The sequence below is a fragment of the Lathamus discolor genome, chromosome 14, assembly GCF_037157495.1.
Source record: "Lathamus discolor isolate bLatDis1 chromosome 14, bLatDis1.hap1, whole genome shotgun sequence".
NCBI classification, from domain to species: domain Eukaryota; kingdom Metazoa; phylum Chordata; class Aves; order Psittaciformes; family Psittacidae; genus Lathamus; species Lathamus discolor.
This window is the reverse complement of record NC_088897.1, coordinates 11,024,644-11,046,757: the sequence shown is the minus strand read 5'-3', so window position 1 is coordinate 11,046,757 and position 22,114 is coordinate 11,024,644. Positions and strand designations below refer to the sequence as shown.

The following is a 22,114-nucleotide window of genomic DNA, read 5'->3' as shown; positions in this document are numbered from 1 at the left end:
CTTTGCACCTCTCTCCCTGGCACCAAGTTCCTTGGAAAGGAGACGTTGTCTCCTGTGTCATGTACATTGTCTCAGAAGATTGATTCTCCACCTGTAAAAGTGATCTACATTCTCCCTCCTCTCCTGGATGCCTTAGTCAAAAGAGAAAATGGATCTTTTAAAGATACATGTATCCATCACTATTATTTACATTCTAATATGCGTCCGCAGCTCTGCTCCAACAAGGGAAATGTAAATCAGATGGACATCGTTCCCTGAATGCCCTAAAGAGCTCCATTCCCCCCAAATTAGAATAGAAAATGCTCTTTTAAAATGCACCTTTAATATGTAAAAGCTGCTGCATCCTGACTCTAAATAAACCAAACTTGAGCTACATGCCAAATATCTTAGATAAAGGACAGGTAAGATGGTAGTATCTGGCCAAGGAATCGGTCCTAAACAGCTATTTATATTAATGCAAAGAAGGTACAGTGTTCTTCCTCTTGATATATGCTGCAGTGGGATATAGTTTTGTCCCACTAGTGAGAATAAAAACGTACAGTTCATGATAGGCAAAGTCACATGTGTGAGATAAAAAGCTCCAACTATAATATATGTCTTCACCATGTATTCTCTTCAGGATTTTCTTTAGATCTTTGGATGACAACAAGAAAACACTTACTCAAGGTTAGACACTGCTCTCTGGGCTTTTTAATAACCATTCCCTCTATCCTGGGGGATTGCGTCCATGAAATAAGGCAAACTCGACTCCAGTCTCCGGCCTTGCAGAGACAAGGCAGAAGCCTGTGTGCCTTTGTTCCTGCTTTGCTGTGCACGCAGATGAATGCTGTGCAGGGGCCCTGGGCCAGGGCATGGGGAGGTGATGGTGATGAACAGCTCTGCGCTGGTGACAGCAGAGCTGATAGGCCCCGAGGTGCGAGCAAAGCTCTGGCAGGGGATGCCCTGCTGAACACTCGTATCCACGTGCCTGAGCCCCTCTCTGGCTAACGCAGAGGCTCCATTAGCCACCAGGTTCTGAGGCAAGTTCTGCCTCTTCCTATTCCCAAGGTTTGGGGACTCATTCTGCTCACTAGAGACAATTCTACGGCCCTTGCTCAGAGGTGGAAGCCCCTGGCCTCTGCAGCCGGACACCCTCTCCCCATGGCTACAGCGGGAGCCCACGTGCACCAGCACATCCCCAGGAACTTTTCCAAGAGCAGGATCAGAGGCTGCCTGTGGCCTGGGCATTCACTGACTTGGGGGAGAGCATCAACACCTTATAAACACTGTCAGGCTTTACAGATGACCATGAAAACTAGCAGTTGCATTGCTCATACTTATTAAAAGGAGACCCGTGCTTGTAATAAGACAAAAAACTTGGTTTAAAAGCACATCCCTCCCGTGTATCTCCTGCACAGGGCTGCAGCCGGAGCTCTGCACATGCTTCTTGGCCAGCCAGGCTTTTCCTAACAAAAGCAGAGACCTCTCCCTCCCAGCAGGCTCCGATACATCTGCGGTGTCACAGCAGTATATCACTGAGCAGAGATGGTATCTGCCCCGTGCCCCGCTTGGCGGAGCGCAGGCAGGTCCCTTGCCACTGATAGCATCTCCCTGATGGAAACGAGGGGAGATAAAGCAAAGCAGATGTGCACTGAGCACAGCCCCTCTCCTCCTGGGCCATGCAGCACAACCAGGCCAGCACAGGGAACACCTCTGCTGCTGGGAGGAGGATGGGGTGCACTGTGGATGTGGGCCAAGCAGGGCATTGCATTGCTCCTCTGTATCCGGGGCTTCACACCATGTAAATCCTAAGGGCACACACATACAAGGCACAGACATAAAGCCAGGGGCCAGCCTCACCTGAAAACCTGCATCTTGGCCATAAGACCGGTCCTTCAGCCTGGCTTTTGGGGTATTTTGTTCCCTGGCCCTTCATGCACACAGTCTGCCCTCTGTAAACTCACAAAACCACGCATCCCCAGGGACACAGGAAACATTTTACCCTGGAAGCTGAAATTTTAGTACATGGCACAGCGCAGCTCACAAGCCAGTGGATCAGAAACATATCCCAGCCCACCTATGGAGCACGTGGCCACCGTTTGCTGCTCCCACACCTCCAGACCTGGCTTGGCTTTGGGAAGAGCGTGGCTCTCTTTGCCCCAGCAGCATGCGGCAATCAGTATTCCACTGCAATTCAAATGGATGTTAAAAGGGGAGCTCCTGAGCTACCCTCTTTCTGCAGCTCAGGCATCCTTCAAGCATCACCTTGTTCCTGTCTATCCTGGTGCACCACACTGCAAATGCTCCCCACCTTTTTCTCTCTTGCTGTCAACTGACAAACCCATGCATACATCCTCTGACCAGTGGCCGGTGCTTTACACCAAGAGGCACAGTGTTATGATATGCTCGGCCTGATATTTCTTCCAGCTCCGAAACAAAGCTTAATCAGGCAGTAAAGCGGTAGTGAAGTATTCTGGGATGGTTTTCCTTCTGGGTTGCTGCTTTTTGACGCGTCCCCTGGTCCAGCAATAACACATTCTCGACTTTGCATTAAGAAAGACATTAGCAAGAGAGGTTTTGCTACCGCATGAAAGGAAGGGGAGCGCCTGGACACTTGAAGGGAGGAAGGGCAGTGCAAGAGGCAGCCGGAAGCCTGGGGTGGGGATGGCCACAAGCTCCTGCCCCATCCCTGTGCTGCAGTTCTGAGCTGTGCAGTCCACCAAAGCCAACCAAAACCAACCAGCTCTGGCTGGTATTAAATGCATCAGATGTTGTCTGCCATGTAACCTAGCTGCGTGATGGAGCAGTGCATCACACTGCACCCTGCATCCCTCATCCCTCCCCCATGCTGACTTAGAAGACAAGTCAGAATCCACCTTTTATATTACAGCCTCTGCTTATTATTATCACTAAGCCTGGTTTGTAATTCAACAGCATTAATTGACTCAGATCCCAGTGCTCAGGGAACAAGGAAGCATGGTGAGCCATGGTTGGAAAGCAACACCTGTACAGTGAATACTGGGATGCTGAGTGGTAACACGGGGGTAGGTCCAGAGCTGGGCACGAGTGACAGCCACATGCTGCTGGGCAGCTCAGCATCTCCTTTTACCATGCAATAGATGCTGCATTAAACCTCCAAATCCATTAAAATATAGCCAGCTGCCTACATGTATCCATCAGGATACAATCCCGCTATTAGAACACGTGTCCAGGTATTATCGTGACGACCCTTCAGCTGTAAACGACCCGGGATATTCTGGAAGAGAAAAACAATTTGCTTCCACTCTTTACTTCTTTCTGCTGTTCTTGACCCTGCGAGCGTACAAATGTTTGTCTGCACTCATCAAGGAGGAGTAAATCACAGTAACAGGGAAATAAACCTTCCCTGGAAAACGATTCCCAGCCCTTTCTTTCTTTATTTATTTATCTCTCTCCCTGGCTCTGCGCAAGCCTACATCAGCGTGCATAAATTGTGGTGGTGGCTGACGAGCATCCCGGGCTCCAGGCGAGCATCCTGGGCTCCAGGCGAGCATCCCGGCTCCGCTCCCGGCTCCGGCGGGGCAGTCGCGGGCCACGTCGCTGCCGTTTCCCTTTAAATCTAACTCAGGTAATGAAACCGCGCAAGAAAATAGTGTGGGTGCATCTGGGAGCAGTAGAAAACAGTTAGATCTTCATAGAGCCATAAAGAAGTAAACAGTAGGCTGCTATGAAGATCTATGGGACCCCGCAGTGCCATTGTCTTCAAAAGGAATTAAAAACAAATTGCTGAGGGCCAGCACATAATTTAGAGACTCACGGCAATTTTATGACTTGCTAATGTTCCTAATTACATGCCCGTGAAAGGCTTAATTAATTGGGGGATGTAGCAAAAAGTGGAGCCTGTGTTTGTTATCATGGTTCCACTGCATTGATTTTAGTGCCTATGGAGAATTTAGGGCCTCTTTATTTGCACAAAGAAAATGCAAGTCTCTCGAAAAAATGCACATTAAGATCAACCCCTCGCTGCTATCTAATATACTTTCCTCTACTTAACCAAAGTGCTTGTAATCATATTTTGTAAATGTTGGTGCTGTTAATTGCATTGTGAGAGAAAATAGGTTCCGCTCCACTGGTCGTGGAGAATTTTATAAAGTTCTTTCCCTGCTCCCAATTCTGAGGACTGCGAGAGGGAAACTCATCACAAGTTGCTGCATGGGCAGGGAGCGGGTGATGCTCTGCTGCTGCCTATGTGCTGGAGGCGTCTCCCGCAGGCACCCGGCTCAGCTCTGCCACCTGCATCTTAGCAGGGCTGAGGTTCACCTGTATCCTTCCACCAGGGATGCTCTGGCATGTGGAAAAGGCTCTAAACCTGCTTGTGCCAGGGTAATGTTTAACCCTCAGCCCCCACGCAGCCCTTTGAACGTGCTCGGTGTATTCTGAGCTCAAGGGGTTGCTGTGATTTTCTAGAGGAAAGGAAATCTCATGACATATAAGCCCACGTTGGAATCCCTCTTCCCTAAAATGCCTCTGGGATCAGTGCATGAAAGGCACAAAGTGACCATCTTCAACCAGAAATCACTTAATACTGAAAAGCATAGAACCACACAAGGAAACACGCAGTGCTGTAGAGCACAGAAGCACTGCGGAGCCTTGGTGCATTGGACACGACACTCCTGTGTTTCTCAAGGCTGGAAAAGACATTTGCACTTATTCACATCCCAGAAAAAGCAGAATAAAAGCATAAGGAGTTTAAACAACTCCATCTCACAGCTCGCAATGAGAAACTAATGCAGGACAAAGACAACCACAGAGCAACTGAAAGCGCCCATCCAGGGTAGGAAAGCAAGGGGGGAGGCAGATGGAGATGGCCTGCGATTATTCCAGGCATGGAAAGTCAAAACAACAGCCCCTGGATAAAGAAACCTTCCCGACGAGGCAGCACTGTTTGCCTTTCCTGCTTCATCTGTTTATCCATGCACCCAGGAAGAGAGCAGGGCCGGGTGTGAGCCCGCATGCACGAGCAGTGTTAGTGCACGCTGCTCCAAGAGGATTTATGGGCAGTGAGGAAGCATTTCACAGGGCACCACAGGGAGGAGTGTGAGTGTTCACAGGGGGAACCCATGGCTGGTGTGTGCTGCCCAGTCACATCCCTGGGTCCTGTGCTTGAGCCACTGAGCATCACTGCCTGCCCTCACCCGGCACCTTCCCAGGAATCCCTGCAAGCCTTAACTGCACGGCTCCTTCCCAAAGGAAAACATCACAAATACAGCTGAACATTTCTGCTAACTTGTCTGAATCCAAATCTAGATTACATTAAAAACCAGAAACAACAGAGATAATTTTTACCATCTAATGCTTTGGTTAAAGGCAAAATCTCTCCACAAAAGGACGCACAGCCAGAGAGCCTGGTCCAGATGAGCTCTCGGTCTGCCCATACAGCAGGAGCAGGTATCCAGGAAGAGAATGACTGTGTCTGAGCTGTGAGGGCCTGACCCAGCAGCCAACCAGCCTGGGAAGCCAAGATGAAACACAGGCAGTAAACAGCAAGAGACAACACCAGCTCCAGCATCCTTCTATGTCCAGACAGAAAGGATGCTGCCACTCAAAGACAAACATCTGGAACAGCAGTTTTGGTTGGGACAACACTCCTTGTGATCAATAACTCAATGCCAGGAGTGCAGGATGGCCAGAAGGAGCCTGGGCAGTCCCTTGCTGCCTTCATGTACCTGCATTTCCATGCAGTGAGGAGAAAAAAAGCCAGGCAAAGCCAAGTTTGTCTGTTGCTCTTGAGAAAAGGAGACATCTCTCTCAATATAGTTGGTGCTTTGACGATAAGACCTTTGACAGAAACATGAATGCCATGAATACTTTGATCTCTAGTCTCAGAAGCTTCAACAGCAATTATGAGTCAAGAGGGGTGAATATGGGCAGCAGCTAAAGCAATGCCCTGGAGGGTACTGATGCAGTAATTAGAGACAAAACCCAGAGCATCTCTGCTTGCTCCATGCACAAGAACCAAGGAGGAGGTGGGCCGGGGGGAGGCTCCATGTAAAAAACAACTCTTATTCTTCTGAGAGACATAAAATCAACATGACTTTATACATTTCAAAGCCACGATCTTCAAAGACAGGTAAAATGCTAATTCTGCTAATGTAGGTTTTTATGTATATGCTCTGAAAAGGTAAAGCAAATTAGTCACCAGCTTTACCCCCTAATATATATCTGTGTTACAAATATATTACAGCATGTCAGATCTGAGGAGATATATCTGAACAGCGGTGGTTAAAAGAGCATTTCCCTTTTCATGCTCTAATACAGTTATTTTGATCTTTCAGTCTTCATATTTTTTGTTCTCATCAAAGGAATGATGGTGCCAGAGATTAGGATGTTATTTATTTCCCTCTCACTGTCCTACCCATGTTAATCACTTCTAGTGTCAACAGCAGCAGCGGTGCCGGCAGTGCCCGCGCAAGGCTGGTCTTGCCTCTACCCTCCTCCTACCTCCAGCATCCCTTGGGGTCACCTCCAAAACCACCCCGACCTTCATGGAAATGCTATGCAAATGGAGGGCAGGGAGGGGATGGAGATGCCTGTGGAGCAGAGGGATGGTGTCGGGAAGGCACAGCCCTACCCCTGGCTCAGCCTTCTGCATCCCAGAGGTGGTTGTGGAAAGCATCGGGAGAACAAAATGCTGAGGGCATGGCAGCAGGGTGCTAGGCACTGCCAGATATCCCTGCTCCAAATTATGCACAGCCTGAAGGGACATGGAAACGGAGGACACAGAGGGAAGGAGGCACAGGGACGGGGGATCTGGGTGTTTCTGTGTGTCAGGACACAGTCCCACTTTCCAAGGTTGATTTCAGACACCTCCCGGTGAATTTGCACCTGTATTTCCATGGCACATCTCTGTTCAGCCAGGCCTCACCCCTCTAACAGAAGCATATCCCAGGTTCAGGCACATAGGGAAACGTCTCCACACCACAGTACAGGCTCGGCTTCAGAAACACGCATTGCCCCCAGGCACTGCAGCAACTTTTTCCCCCAGGTTCTCCATGCAGAAACCCTGGGAATTAAACTCCTGGCTCCCAGAGAGCCAGGGCTCCAGGCTGCAGCCCAGCATGACTCCTTACCCGAAACCAGACACTGTGAGGGGCAGACAAAGGTGGGAAAGGGATGCGGGATGCAGCCGAGAGCTCAGCTCCACACTTTGATCCCACTGGGGAAGCTGCTCAGCCGAAACACCCATCCTACAGCCCTGGAGATTAATGATCCTGGTTCCTCTACATTCAATTACACCTCGGTCAGGACAGGCAGGGCCCAGAAGAGTTTAGGCTGTCTTGGGAAGTGCTGAAATTTGCTCTGGGAAAACAACCCAGAGAGCCTGATAGCATACATGTGCTCATGACACAACAGCATCACTCCTACCCTGTAGTTAGCATTGGTCCCACTGTGCCAGAGTCCCCATGTACCACCACAGCCAGTGGTTTGGGCACACAGTGACTCCAGTTTGAGCTGTGTCAGTTCACCCCTGGCTCTTAAGGCTGCATTGTCCCAAAGGGTTTTGTTCTCAGTTAGCAGACCCATGTGGAGTTTGCCCCTGGAGCCAGGGCTGCAGGATGGTAGCTGCTGTCAATACATTGCTTTAAAACATCATGTGAGACCCCAGAGTTTCAGGCCCAAGCCAAATAGCTGTTGGCCACATTTGCAACTAGCTGAGATGAACAGAAGAATTTGTTACGAGAGGAAGATGGGGATAAGCAGGTACCTCCAGAATTATTTGCAGAGATTAAGTGAGCAGGGGCACTTCGGGCATAACTAATCCTTGAGAGCCACGGAGCAGGAACAGACTGCAGGAGCTAATGTCTTTGAGATAGGTTAAACCAGTGACATTGCCCACCATCAGCACTGTGTTCCTTGCCTTGAAATTGCTGACACTTACAGGTTTGATGGTAACTAGACTGCATAGGGGCACCTTTGCTTTCACATCAGATCTGCTGACATGAACAAGAGTCGATTCAGATGGGCATCCAAACATTAAAGTCCTTCCCTATTTCCATAAAATGATTGGCAGGATGCCTACTGCTAGCGGCTGGTAGCGCTGCTGATAAATGGCATCTTGATAAAAACTTTGGGCTGTTTTAAGAGAGAGGGGAAAAAAAAGCACACTCTTATTGTAATTCCCTCAGCTTCTGACAGATGAGATGTCTCATCTCAAAAAATTAGATCCTGGTATCTTTGCTGTCTGTAGATAGAGAAGACAGGATCCAGAGGCTGGGATGGGAGCATGGTGTGTCCTGCTCTTCCACTCCCCTCCTGTGTACTCCCTGCAGTGGGGCATCTCCCCTTTTCCTTGGCACTGAAAACATACACCTGGGTACTCAGCAGAAAGTACCTAAAATAGGGTAAAGGTTATCCCTAGGAAAAGAAAAAGGGGTTTTCCTTTCCCGGTCTTCAAGTACTGAAGCTTTCCAAGGAGACCTGTAGGTAAAATCAGCCGGAGCAGCTAGAATCCAGGGTCATTTCTGAGACACAGAGACCCAACCCATGGAACCAGCTCCTTCCGCAACTTAAATGTTAACAAATGCATAATTCTTACAGAGGAAAAAGGAACTTCACAGATCACTTGCTGCTGATTCCCAGCTAATCCATCAGTATAGATCAATGCAAGTAAAAGAGAGGGGGGAAAAAGCTCATTTTAAGCCCTAATAATATTATTATTCATTTTTTGTAGCTTTTATAAGCACTTAATTCTAGGTATTTTTCTTAACTTAAGGTTTAAAAATGGCTTTTAAAATGAATCTGAATGTTATAATGGGAACTTTTTACCCCCTGAGATCAACTGTCTCTTTCTCTCATACCTTTACATTTCAAGTCATGTAAAACTGCTAGGCTCTCTGGCACTGCAGGCACTCTACGCACATTGTGGACCCAGATCTCACCTAAAACCAGATGCAGAGCAGGTAACACCTATTGCCATTTATTACTATTTATTACACCCTCTGGTGTATGAGGAATGAAGCTGCACAGGACGATGCCAGGGCGGGGAAAGCTCCTCCTGCTCCACTGCTGGGGACCAGCCAAGCAATGCCACATCAGCCCTCACCCACCACAGCCGTACCTCCCATCCTTTGCAGGACACCCACAATGACACAACAAAGAGCAAGAGCTCGATCAAGACTGAAGAGGGAACAGTCAAGATTTCTGGAGGATATCCCATTCTCCTGGAATTTGCTTTAAAATTCCTTAAATAGCTTTGAAAATCTCAACAACAATAAATGGAGACTGACAGAGCTCACTCTGCCTCCATGATATCACCGACTTCATTTTCTTATATAAAAGTCATCTAATCACTCGTGATGCACCAAAGGATAACACAAAGGGTCCACAAACATTCCCAAACAGCCACAGACAAGGACAACACAGTAAAGCCTCAAAGAATCAGTTCGTTGCTGCTCAGAACAACCTGGGTACCTACAGACAGTAACGAACCAGCAGCAGAGCTCACTTCAACCACGCTGTGATTTATGGAGCTGCTGCCCTCCCCTTCCCCTTCCTGCCTCAGTGCTGCCTCCAGATGTGCTGCCAGCTGTGCGACACCAGCACTGAGACTGAACTGAGACATCTGACTGCTAAGCAAGCAGCTCTGCACTCTTCCCAGCAGTGGTGCCAGAGCCCAGCCTTGGCCTGCACCCAACAAACCAGTGCCTGGTACCTGGCACTGCCCATGCTGGCAGAGCAGCACCAGTTTGTAACCACAGCTCAGAGACACACACCATCAGGAAGACACCATGATACAGGCACTGGGTGCCTCCAGAACCAAGGCACAGCAGATCAGACCAACCAGAGTCTCCAGGCTGCTCAAGGAGAGTGTTAGCATGGTCTCCATCCATTTCTGCTTGCTGCTGGAGACTGCTCAGGGTTCCTGAGGTTGGCCGTCCATAAGTAACACCATCATAAACGCAATTAACAGCGGTGACATCCCTACCTTGATTCCTGTCATGGTCCGCTGGAAGTTGCTTTGAGAGCCGGGGCTTCAAACCCGCTTCACCATCGGGTGATCTGACATCGTGGAGAATTTACTGTGGAAACAAGAAACCCCACAAGTGTGAAATGTGACCGTCGATAGAGTAATCCCCAGCAATCAGACCAAATTAATTGTGTGAACATCATTGATCAAAACTCCTTAATACATTTGGTTTGTAGAAAGCTGGAATGTAATTTCATTACCAATCTGCTCCATCCTAATGAAATCTCTAATAATACTCTACTTTTGATTTCGGGTAAGAAGAGCGTGATGGAAATTTTCTTGTGCCTCTCCTGTAAGGTCTGATTTTAGTGGTTTGCTGCAATAGGAGGGAGACTCGTTTTTTTGGTAATCTGACATTTTATTAGCAGGGGGTTGGATATAACAACGCGGATAAAACCCCCGAATTAGCAATGAGACAAACCCTCCACAAACAGAACTGATGTCGAAATTAAGGGGGCTAATTTTAAAGAAATGGATTTATTTCAGGAGGAGCGAGTTAGGCTTTATTTTTGTGAAGTTCTAGCTGATTTTCTGACCTAAAGTCATTTAAATAATCCAAGTTTGCAGCTCCTTTTGTCTGGAGTTCTCACAGAACAATGCTGGAGAAGTTCAGCTGCATGCGAGAGGCATCAACATGCCCACAGCTGTAATGGGTAGATTAGGGTGAGAAGACCCAAACCCTACCCACGTCGGTGGCAAGGCCATAATCAAGATTTCCCCCTTTGAGTCAGGTTTCAAAGGAGACCATTCAGCCTTTCAGAGTCCCTTGTGTGGGTGCAAAGAGAAGGGTTAGAGGTTAATCCAACTGGGAGTGACGGAGCATCAGCTAGGTAACTAAATGGTGGTGGTTGGGATCTGCATGGAAGCCCGTAAGTGGGGTGCTCCATGCACCCAGACCCAGCCTGTGCTATCTGGGACTCCCATTCCAGGACGAAGAGGTACAGGTGGGTCTCAGCACTGCCCCAGCATCCCCCATCTCCCCCTGCTCTGTTTCCAGCAGAAAAGCTCCTGGATTACAACAGAGAAAACACAAGTATTATAAAAGAAGACCAGAAGGAATCAAACAGATAGACTTAAGGCTTTGAGCTGCAGTCCACCCGCCCAGGGATGCTGTGGTCATACATCCTGTGAGACTGGAGCCTCTGCAAAATGCATTCACTGAGAGCAGGGGAAAAGCTTGGAAAACCCAACTATTTTGTTGCTTTTTCTTCTACTGAGTACTGAAAATGAGCAGCGCTTGTCTGCAGCACGCATGAGAGGGCAAACCCTGCTCTCAGAGCACCTGGGAACTACTGATGGCTCGCCTGGCAACGTGTCTGGTGAACAGAAATTGCCTCTCCCTGGCCAGAGTCCACACGCGGTGGGATCTGCATTTAAACACAGAGGATGTGCAGGATGCAGGCTGGTGGTTTGCAGGGTTTTGGGGCCTCTGCATGATGGGACGGGACGTGATGAGCAGACAAGGGAGCACAGAGCACGTGTGCTCGCTGCGGGAAGGTGATGCTCTTTGACTACTGAACTGGTGCCTATCTCTGGTATTTCCATTTTCAGCAATCTGATGTGATTTGGTGATTTATTCATGACTGGTGTAGTGAAAAATTGGAAAAGGCTAGCAGGATAGCCATGGCCTGGAGATCCAGCATCTGATTGAGCCTACAACTGAATTACTGTCAGAGGCATCATGCAAGGTTTACTCCAGCGAATGTGAAGTTGAATCTTTATATTAATAAGTGAACATGAACTATCAGAGAGACTGGCATATGTCTGCTGCCAGGCAGGTCTGGAAAGGAGCTGTCAGATCAATAGGCAACTTGAGCAGACAAAGAGAAGCTCCAGTGCCCTCTTCACACATTAGAGGTGTCTGCAGGCATTCACCAGAGCCACACAGGGAGAGACTTTACTCATGCACAGGACAGCTAAAAAGGCTACTGCAGGCAAAGCGTCTTGTCTTTAACAAGTGCTAAATTGAAAGCATACAGGGGAGGTTTGGCTTTCGTTCCATTACTGAAGCACATGTGAAAATCAGGCCCCTCATTCAGGTTACACCCCTAAAGCATGCATGCAAATACTGCACATCAAACCCCAGTCCAACCAGAAACACCATTTCAAAGTGACGTTCCCCGAGCAGCATAACTCAGGGAGATACCTTTAACACGGCCAAACCCAGGCAGCCCAAACCTAGAGCAAAGGGTAATTTTTTGCCCTGTTTCCAAAAAGCAAAGGGAAAACGTCCTGTTCAGTGCTGATTCCACCCGGGTGAGCTACCCTCCCCTACAGCCTCAGGGCTGGCCCCTCCTAAGCTGCCCCAGGCTAATTTTCACATCAAGTGTAAGAAACCACTTTCCGTTTGGCTTCCAACCTGCTGTAAAAGGGAGGTGAGGAAATGTCCCTTTGCACAAGGCTCCTCTCTGAATTGGAACTTTGGGGGAAACAAAACAAAGCAGCAATCACTCCAATGAGAGTAAAAGAACAGGGGGGGAAAAGGCAGCAGCAGAGGAGGAAGGGCAGGCTGTGGTACGGCAGCATCTCACAGCTCCTCGTAATTACTGTTTCAGTTCCACATCCAGCTTCCTACCTAATTACTGCCCTGTGGTTGGTGTGCATAGGCTGAGGAGCAGCAGGGTCTCTATTTCCCTCACACTGGTCGCTCCTCAGCTCCTCATTACCAACCACTCACTTTGGGCCCATTAGACAACCCTAGCCCTGCAGACCCCACAGTGGCACCCCCAAACCTGCTTGCCTGAAGCAGGCAGAGGGTCTAATCCCTTACTAGAGAGAGGGCAATGAGAATGGACCCCACAAACATGCACTATGGGCACTTCAGGGCTCTCAGAAAAGGGGTTTCTCCATCCCTGCTCACTCTGGACTGCTGCTATGAAAGGATCTTCTGGATCCCACCTGCTCTAGTAGAAGGTGTCCCTGGTCCTGGCAGGGGGTTGGAACGGAATGAGCTTTGAGTTCCCTTCCAACCCAACCAGTCCATGATTGATCTCCTCGGGTTTCATAGGGAAAGAACCACCACAGTAGAATCTGGTCCATGATTCCTACATTATGGGAATGCTTCAGACCAGAAAGCTGAGAGCTGACTTTTGCTGTTTGAACACTTAATTTCTTAGTAACCAGATTTAACCCATCCAAGGTTTTGCACCAGGTCTCCTCTGAACCAGGCTGTGCTTGAAGCTGTGTCGGTAAAGCTCAATCTTGTGAGCATCTCCTGCCATCTCTGAGCAAAAGCCTCCAGTGAAGGCAAGCCAAGGTCGCCCGTGGGTTCCCGTTCTGTTTTGGGGATTATAATCCTTCTCCTGCTTTCTCTGCACTTTGCTAATCATTAAACCACCGCTGTCCTTGGCGAGAAGCAGAAAATGGACCTTCCTCTACCAGGAAAGCAGGAGAGCTGATTTCCTTATAATTTATGGCTTGAGCAAAGTTGCAGAGCAGCAACCAAGTATGCAGGGAAGGTTGGGGTGAAAAATTAGTTACAAAGTGAATGCCCTGAAGACACTTGTACTGGACAACAATTACAGCACCTTAATTAACTGAAATTTAGTTCACCCGTCGACTGAGGCATGTCCACTGCTACAGTTACGCCACTGCCGCTGTCTACTACTGGTTAATGAATATAAATCAGATGGTTTATAGTTAGTGAACATGTAATAGGCTTGCAATGAGTTGAATTCCAATGCAAAATGCCTGGGGATAGGAACATGCCATCCATAAAACATATATAAATAACAGATTTACATTTCTACAAGGGAAAAACCAAAGCTGTCCTCCCATCTTGGTATTCTCCCAGCTTGACAGACCCGGGCTCCAGTTCCCTGCCGAGACAAGGGGTCGATAAGTAGGGATTTAACAGTCTGGTCACCCAAAGTGTGGCTGATCAGATGCCAAAACTCTTCCATGTTTCCTTCCCAACCACTGAGCCCTGTCCTATAGGTTCATCACGTGCCCATTCCATGCTGCTTGGGAGCAGAGCCCGAGGGGAAGGAGCACTGAAGGTGACTCCTGAAGGTGCAGAGCACAGGGTGCAGCTCCCAGAGCCTGAGCCAGAGGCAAGTGAGGCCTTGGCTGGGGTTTGGCTCAAAGCCCTTCTGCACTCAGCCATGGGCACAGGTTGCAAGCAAGTGAATATCCCCAAGTTTCTCACATGAAAAATAACCTTTACTTTATGCCTGGCAGGAGTGGTCAGGCCAGGCCAGAGAGCCCTTGCAGCTGGGTAAGGCTTTGCCCAGCCTTTGCATCATCCAAGATGTTCAGTTCCAGGCCAGGGATGAGAGACTCGATTTTTGGGGTGCACTGCAAAGCAGCATCTCATCCCCCTGCCTACAAGATGATGTGCTCACATCACCAGACTCATGGGGAGTTGCTGGCCAGGGAGGTAGGAATGGCCATCAAAAAGAGACCCAATGTCAAAAACCCCCTTGTCTCAGCTCTTTACGTTTCCTTGCTGCAGAAGCAGAAATCTGTGGACTTCATTTATTGCACAAATTAGGTACAAGAGAATTATTTTCTTAATGTGCGACTTGATGAATGTTCTCAGCTCTCCACCCCGCCAGGAAGAGGGGCTTACAATGAAAATTATTTACAAAGCATGTGCTACCCTGCAGGGATATTTATTCAGGCAGGGGATGTTGCCAACGATTTTGTTGACAAAGGCAAATCAAATTACATTTTTGGGAACATTACAACAAGCATCTTGATTTGCTATGGACATCAGCTGCCTCCTGCCAGAGCCTGGGAAGCAGCTCTGGAACAGCACCCTCCAGCTACCTGCAAAGGTGGTCATTAGTATTAGTAGACGGATAAAATGCTCTGCAAGCTGTTCCTGCACTTCTAAATACTGATTTGAGGTTTTTATTCCTTTAAAATGCATACAAATAAATCCAGCAGCCAGATTACAGAAAGGTGATGACTGCAGGAGCAAGGTCCCAAGAGACCCTGCAAGACCCCCACTTGGGCGCTTGCACCCCTGGCCAGGCTCCTCCATAGAGCCCCAGGGGAGCAGCAAACTGCAGGACCAGAGCCTTGCCCCTGCAGGGCTCAAACAAACCTTGCCTGCACTGAAACTGCACATGCAGGTGCATGCACACACATGTGCATGTATACATTTACACATATAACGTGTATAATAACAGGGGAAGGTGCACTATCCCAAATCTGTGTTTAAGTGATTGAACCACAGACCCTTCCTTTCAGAAGGAAACAAGCAGCTTGGCCCTTCAGACATAACTCAGCTTCACAAGGGAAAATACTGCTACTGAGGGCTCTTTCCTGCAGCAGAGGAACTCATGGCACAAACCTATAGTAGGAGCCAACGCTGGGCAAAGTCATAGAGTGGAGGTATAGATTATGGGCAGTATAATCAGCAAAGCATGTGAGCAATGCACTACGAGAAGGATGGATTCTCACGTCTCACTAGCCCTTCTCTGAGCCAAAGTTGCCTATCTAGCACAAATCCCGTGGTGCAATAGAGGCTACTGGTCTGAAAATACAACGTAACAAGGAAATTGTTTGTGATACATAAAGACAGATTAGATAGTCCATAGATCCTGTTGGGATATAAAATCTGAGTATCTTGTGCCATGCTGCAGTGTTGGTGTTTCTGGCTAGTGAAACCAAGGAGCTGATCACTGCCCCAAGATCTACTGCAGCTCCCCACCCATAGCTGCTGGATCAGGAGGGGTTTGGGAATTGCACAAGAAGCCCTTCAGATCTGTGGGATGGAAGAAATGGTTCGGAGCCCCGTGCTAACAGGAAAAATCGCAGTGCAACACCATTGATCCCCTCTGATTAAACCTGTGGGTCTTAAACTTGGTCTTCAATCAGGTCTTTGAGAAGTCCCAACAGATTACAACATCCCTGTGCTTAGCCATCATAATGACTTGCAAGTGATTAGTTTAACCAGCATTTCACCCAATTCAATTTCCATGGATGGCCTATACGTACCAAGGAAGACGTTCACATTAATTTTTACATAATTAAATCAGGAATGACCCTGGTGCCAATGAAATAAAACCTTAATTCTTCCTGGGCTGCACAGCGCTCATCTCTGCTTTAACCCTCAGAACACGAGACTGACTTGGCTGGGAGGGACAGATCCAGCTCCAGATCCTCTCCTGCTCTCCTCAACCTCTTCCAGCCCCTTTGCCCTCCCCAGGTTGAGTGACCCCGACACCCATCATCCACCCTGTCCCAATTCCCCCATAACAAGCAGCACAGCAAGACAACAAGCTGATGATATGCAATGACCCAGCTCACAGGGCCAGGACTGGAGCTTCATGATTACTGAGGACCATCCAGCCCTGGTGCCTGTCTTATGGCCATGAGCCATAGGTTTCCAAGTCCAAATGATGTTCCACAGAATGCAGTACTCAAAATCACAGCAACAGCAAGGAGACAGGAAGCACGAGCTGTGACAGCTCATGAACACTTAGAAAACCAAGCAGGCAACATGAGTGTGAAGGACAGGTCTTTGGACAGGTCCCCTTCCTTGCAGCCCATCCCAGCAGCTCCACAGACCTCCTGGCCCTGCTCCTAGTGCTCAGAGCCCAGGGTCCTGACCTGTGTCTGGGTGTGACACCAGCCTATGCCAGCTATTGAGGATAATTACAGTGTGTTTCATTAAACAAGCCCCCTTTGGAGGCAGCAGTGCTTACCCACTTCTACTGTAACTTTAATTGGTGGGCAAACACGATCTTTGTAGAGACAAAGCCTCATTCTTCTCTTTCTTGTAGCAGTTTAAATCAATACTAACCTGGGGCTGCTTGGAAATATTTAATGAAAACTGTTTTGACAGAAAATTGGATTCTTGATGAGGCAAAATATTTGTTTTCAACCAAAAAGTTTCACTTTGTTGCAAAGCCCAAACTTCTTCAATTTTTACTGGAAGGTCACACTGCCCTCCCACATCCCTAGCTGCTGATGCCCCGGTTAAACGGAAGGTGTGCTGGCAACCACAGGATAAGGTGAATTCCAGGCTGGAGTCAGAAGCCCTGTGACACCCATTAAGGTGTCTTTGCAAGGGACAACAGTCACAACCTTCATACTGTGACTTATCCCACTGTGACAACCGCTATCCAGGAACTGAGTGCGCATCCCAGAAGGAGGAGTGGGAATGGGCGCAATGGCACGGAGCGAGTACATACATCACAGCAAACACGGCGCCGGAGGGCTCTGCCTCTGCGTTCACCTTGAGGTGAAATTAGTGATGGCAAGAAAAAAACCTTACTCAGGTCTTGGCTAATGATTATCCCATTAAAGAATCAGCTGACATAATATCATTTGGTGGTTTTATAAACCTCGGTGACAACAAGACTGATGAGACCTAAAGCCCTGACAGCTCGTCTGCCCAGAGAAGAGGAAGGCACAAGAATTTGCTATTTTACTGTATTGCAGAACGGTATTAAACCCCCCTCATTAATAACATACTCCTTGGCAAGGCGGGTAACCTTTGCCCATCTCCAGAAGCACACGGATACCCACAGCCAGCCCTCCCCACTCACTGGCAGATGTCCATCAAGCCTAAGAAATGCAACTAGAGCAACTCACAGCGAGCAGCTGGGCTCACACGCTCCCTGGACGTCAGCAGGACCATGGGGATGCAGCGGCCGTGGGTGCCCTATCCCTGCTGCTGAGGTCCCCGGGGCAATCCCCAGTCCCCCCCTCCACTGAAGCCCCTCGCTGCAATGACCCCCCAGGAGCCCTACAGCTGATGCTGAGGCGCCATCTCATAGCCTGGTTCTGCCTCTGCCAATGAGGGACAAGGTGAGGTCAACCCAAAAAGTCACTCACACGGTGCGAGTGTCTGGTGCAATTAGCCCAGTTAGTTAACTAAAGAGAAGGAAAATAAAGTGTGTTTGCTGCAGTTCCTCTCCTCACCCCATCTCTGCACTGGTGCTGGCAGGACCATACACAGCCTCCGACGACATTCACCTTGGTTGTGATGTGATAGAAGTTATTCTGGGGGTGCGTGTGGCCTGTTTTGCTGTTCTGTATAAAGAAGGGGACATCAAAACGTGCAGATGAGCACTGCCCAACAATTAGCTTCCATTATGGGTTTATGAACCTATATATATATATAATATATACATACACATTTGTTATTATTTGTTACAACAATAATCCCCTAAAAAACAGCCAAATAAAATAAAGCATTGGCCTAAGGCATGGCTGCATCCCTGCTATTGACTATCATGCATTTGCGAAGGAAAAGGGGAGGGAAAAAAAAGCAGCTTGCTTTTCCCCCCCTTGCCTGGGTGTCAGGAGCAAGAAATGAGCAGCTGACCTGAGTTTGAATTTAGAGTGTTCATTAATAGGATATTATGCCATATGCTCAGCACACTGTCTTTTTTTTTTAATGCAGCCGCCAATTTGAGAGAATTTCTAATTAGTAATGGTATAATGAGAGTATTCAGAGGCTAATGCGGTGGGTGGGGAAGCGAAATAGATCGCTTGGTGTGGACTGGAAATATTTCTGTTCCAATTCCTGGTGAAATAATGACCCGCCGTAAAAGGCTGCGATCTTTGACAAATGAAGGACGTGCGGGGAGGTTCCATTAACTGCAGAGGGAGCATTTATCAGAGAGGGAGGGGGAAGGTGAGACAATTTGGGCTGGTTCAGCTTAATGCAGGGAATATCTTGGAAGGAAAAACATTTAGCTGGGGTTGGGCTCAATGGGAGGAAGCACAAAGGAGGCCCCCCGTGGGGAAGTCCTGGAAGGAGGAGATGCTAAACTGGAGGGCAGGGAAGAGAACAGCGATGCTGGAATCCCTGCCCCAGCCTGGGGGGTATTAACCCTTCCCACCAAGGCATCAGCAATGCCATGGGTGCAAAGCACAGCAGGATATGGCAGTGGTGAATGTTTAACTGGTGCAGGAATACAGAGACCCTGTGATCAGACACACACCTGAGCCCAGTGGCTGATGCTGAGCATCACATAGGACCGGTACTGATGTGTGGAGCACTGGGGCGATGCCACAGTGGATGCTCAAGATGCCCGAGATGCCTTTGAAAAGTGCTTTTGTGGTATATTTGGGGGTCAGATCATTTAACATGTACTCTGTTATAGGAAATTAGGATTAATGAGGTGTGGCTGCAGGTTGTTGGTTTGTGGGGACTTGTTGGTATGAATCGTTCAATGTATTTTTAATACAATAAAGCTGGTGGAGAGCACTGTTGGAGGCTGGCACATGCTTCACCCTCCCTGCAGGGAATGGACAGGAGATGGACCTACACAAACCACACCACATACAGGCCCAGAAAAGTCCATCTTAACATCCCAGAGCATCCTTTGATTTGAACTAATTATGAGTTTTGTCTCCCAACCCATCCAGTGGTGTGGGGACCATGATTTTACAGAAGAGAACTGGGACAGATTTTCAGTGGATTGCAAAAAGCCAGGAGGCAATTCCAAAAAATGCACCTTCCCCTGTTAAAAGATGACAGACCTCATAACATTGGAAAACAAAGTGTTCTCCCAGAAGAAAAGGGATTTGGTCTGGTGTGCATATGGGAATTGCTCTGTTTGGTCGAACAGCACAAAGCCATTCCTTTAGTTTCAGAGGGAAATTCCAGACAGCAACAGGGAAGATCTGAGTGGTTTAGGTTTAAAAACAGAATAAGATTAAGAAATCACTGTCCTTCTCCCATGTTCCAGCCAGCACTAAGTTGCTTCTGAAGGCATACACCCTGTGCTGCAGAGGACAGCATTCCCAGCCTCCGGCTTTGCCAGCTTCAGGAATGCCGCAGCTCCTCCATGCAGCCTCTGCACAAAAGCGAGGACACATGCAGATCTCTCCAAATGAGCCATAATTAATTTGCCTTTTGATTGGGCCAATTAGATCTTTAACACTGTAGGAAATAATATTTTACTAATGATTAAGCTGAGGAGCGGGAGTTTTCCTCTCCTGTGGAATACTTTTACTGTATTATCCCATCACCTTTAAGAAAGCCAATAAAGTTCTACGACTGCGGGGTCTCTCCAGTGCCTATTGCAACACACATGAATTATATAGAAACAGATGCCACAGGAATGGAGCAGCCTGAGATGGGCAGTAACTGATGAGTTCCGGGAGACAGGAACCAAGCAGAAAGCCAAGGTTGTACTGGAGTAGACCTGCTGGAGCTCCCCATCTTGGAGCTCGCTGCGCTGGGACCGTCCGAGCCACCAGACACTGGTATTGTGTAAACCCTGCTCTGAAAATGCAATAATCATAATGCTCCAATTACATTCCACAGCACCTTTGAGGAAGAAATAAATGAGATTTGCTTTAAAAGAAGAAAAAAAGGCAGAGGGGCCATGTAGAACCAAGCCACAGCTTCATCAATAATATGTTTTTATGCCAACACTCAACAATTAAAAGGCTTAAGGTTCGTTTTGGAGAATGACTCAAGCTTAAAATTCATTCTCTGACCCTCGTCCACATGGCACGGAAAATTAATGCATTCACCCAGTATATGTTTAGAAGGGATTTATTCCTTGCTCTCACGCCATCCTTATTTTCCAGAGTAATAGATGGGAGTGCTGAAGTGTAAGCAAGGGGTTTTTTTTTCCCTTCTTTAAAGTAAATCTCTGTCTTGTTGACAGCACTGCCCAAATCTGTCAGACCTGAAGGGTCTGCATCGTCCAGCTTGTCTCTTTATCCTGAGCTGCGCTCCCTCTTCCTGTGCCTTGGAAGTGAGCAAGGGCAGAACCACAACCGCATTCCCAACACTTGGGAAAGGATGAGGATGTAAAGGGCATGGGCCAGGCCACTGTGGGCAAACACTCATTTCCCCCACCCAGCCCCATGGTTATTGGGAGGCAATAGGCTCCCCACAACGTGTCCCTGTTGCCCCTACCGCACTGCTCCCACCTTCCAACACCACATCCCACCAGGAGCATCCCCCAGCTCATTTCGCAGCCCATTAGTGAGAAATAAATATTAATATAATATGATAGTATTCTGATGAAAGTGAAAAATGTGACTATAATAAGGCTCTTGTGTTCTACCGGATTAATCTGCCTGTTAATTACCAGCAGTTCCTGTGGTCTGCAGCCTAACGGATGGCTCAGCTCTCACGTTCAGGAGGCTCATAAGGAGCAAAGCAAGCCTGAAGTGATGCTGCTGCGTCAATAACCAGCCCATCACATGCACTCAGTTCCCATCTGGAACAAGGAGCAGCCACCAGCACCTTCAACCATGGGGACATGCGGTGGGGATGGTGCCTGGAGACCATGCACAGGGCTCTGGCCACCTTGCAGGCTCCCAGTGCCCTGGGAGGTTCCTCCTCTCTCCTATGCCTCCTATCAGTGCTTGACATCTAAACTTCAGAGGTGAAGATAACAGCGTCTTGTGCTCTATGACTTGAGTGGCTACAGGGAAGAAGCCCCTGCTCCTGACAAATGTTTGCTTTTGCCCCAACCAACCTAAAGCCCTTCAGTTCAACTCAAAACAAAGCTTCCCATTTCATTACAACAGTCCATAATGCCAAAGTTGAAAACACCCTTGATAAATTCATACCAAAACTGGAATTTCAAAATAGAACACTCCAAAAATTTCCTTCTCAAACTGCCAAAGGGAAACGTTATTTTCCAGCCACCAAAAATCCATTTCTTTTTTCTTTCTACCTAAAACCACTGTCCAGACTCAGCTTGAGCTTCCAAACGGGTTCTGGCATTCCCAAAATCACATTTTTCGGTGACCAAGCCATCCATCCCAAGAACTCCCTCTCCCACAACAAACCCAGGGGATGGCTGTGCTGCATCCCACTTAGCACCAGAGCGCGGCATTCCTGGTGGGTTAACAGGGATCAGAGCACTAACACTGGGGAGCTGCAGCTGCAGAAAGGCTCTGGCATGATTAAATAACCCTCAGCACAGCATATACAGCCTGCTGTGGATGCTCCGTGCTGGGAGCCAAAGTGTCCTCTGAGCACGGCCCCATGGCACGCAAGGAAGGGCTTGACCAGAGGCAGCCTGAGCTCCATGGAGAAGTGAATCCAAACCAGCTCCAACCCATCAGAACTGCACAACTTACCCAAAATTTCCCATTCCCACCTCATTCCTTTAAACTTTACACCCAGCTTTGCATTTCCCATTGCCCATTTTCCCACCTGGCACAGAAATTCCCACCCAACCACTAGTCAGG

General features: G+C 48.3%; 1 long non-coding RNA gene across 1 annotated transcript in view; it reads right to left on the bottom strand.

The window, feature by feature from the left end:
* The window catches only part of LOC136022170 (uncharacterized), a 156,479-nt gene that overhangs the window by 37,052 nt on the left and 97,313 nt on the right, over positions 1 to 22,114 (bottom strand). The window contains exon 2 of the long non-coding RNA XR_010616027.1: positions 9,944 to 10,037. This is a non-coding gene — a long non-coding RNA (uncharacterized LOC136022170). The remainder of the gene's footprint in view (positions 1 to 9,943; positions 10,038 to 22,114) is intronic.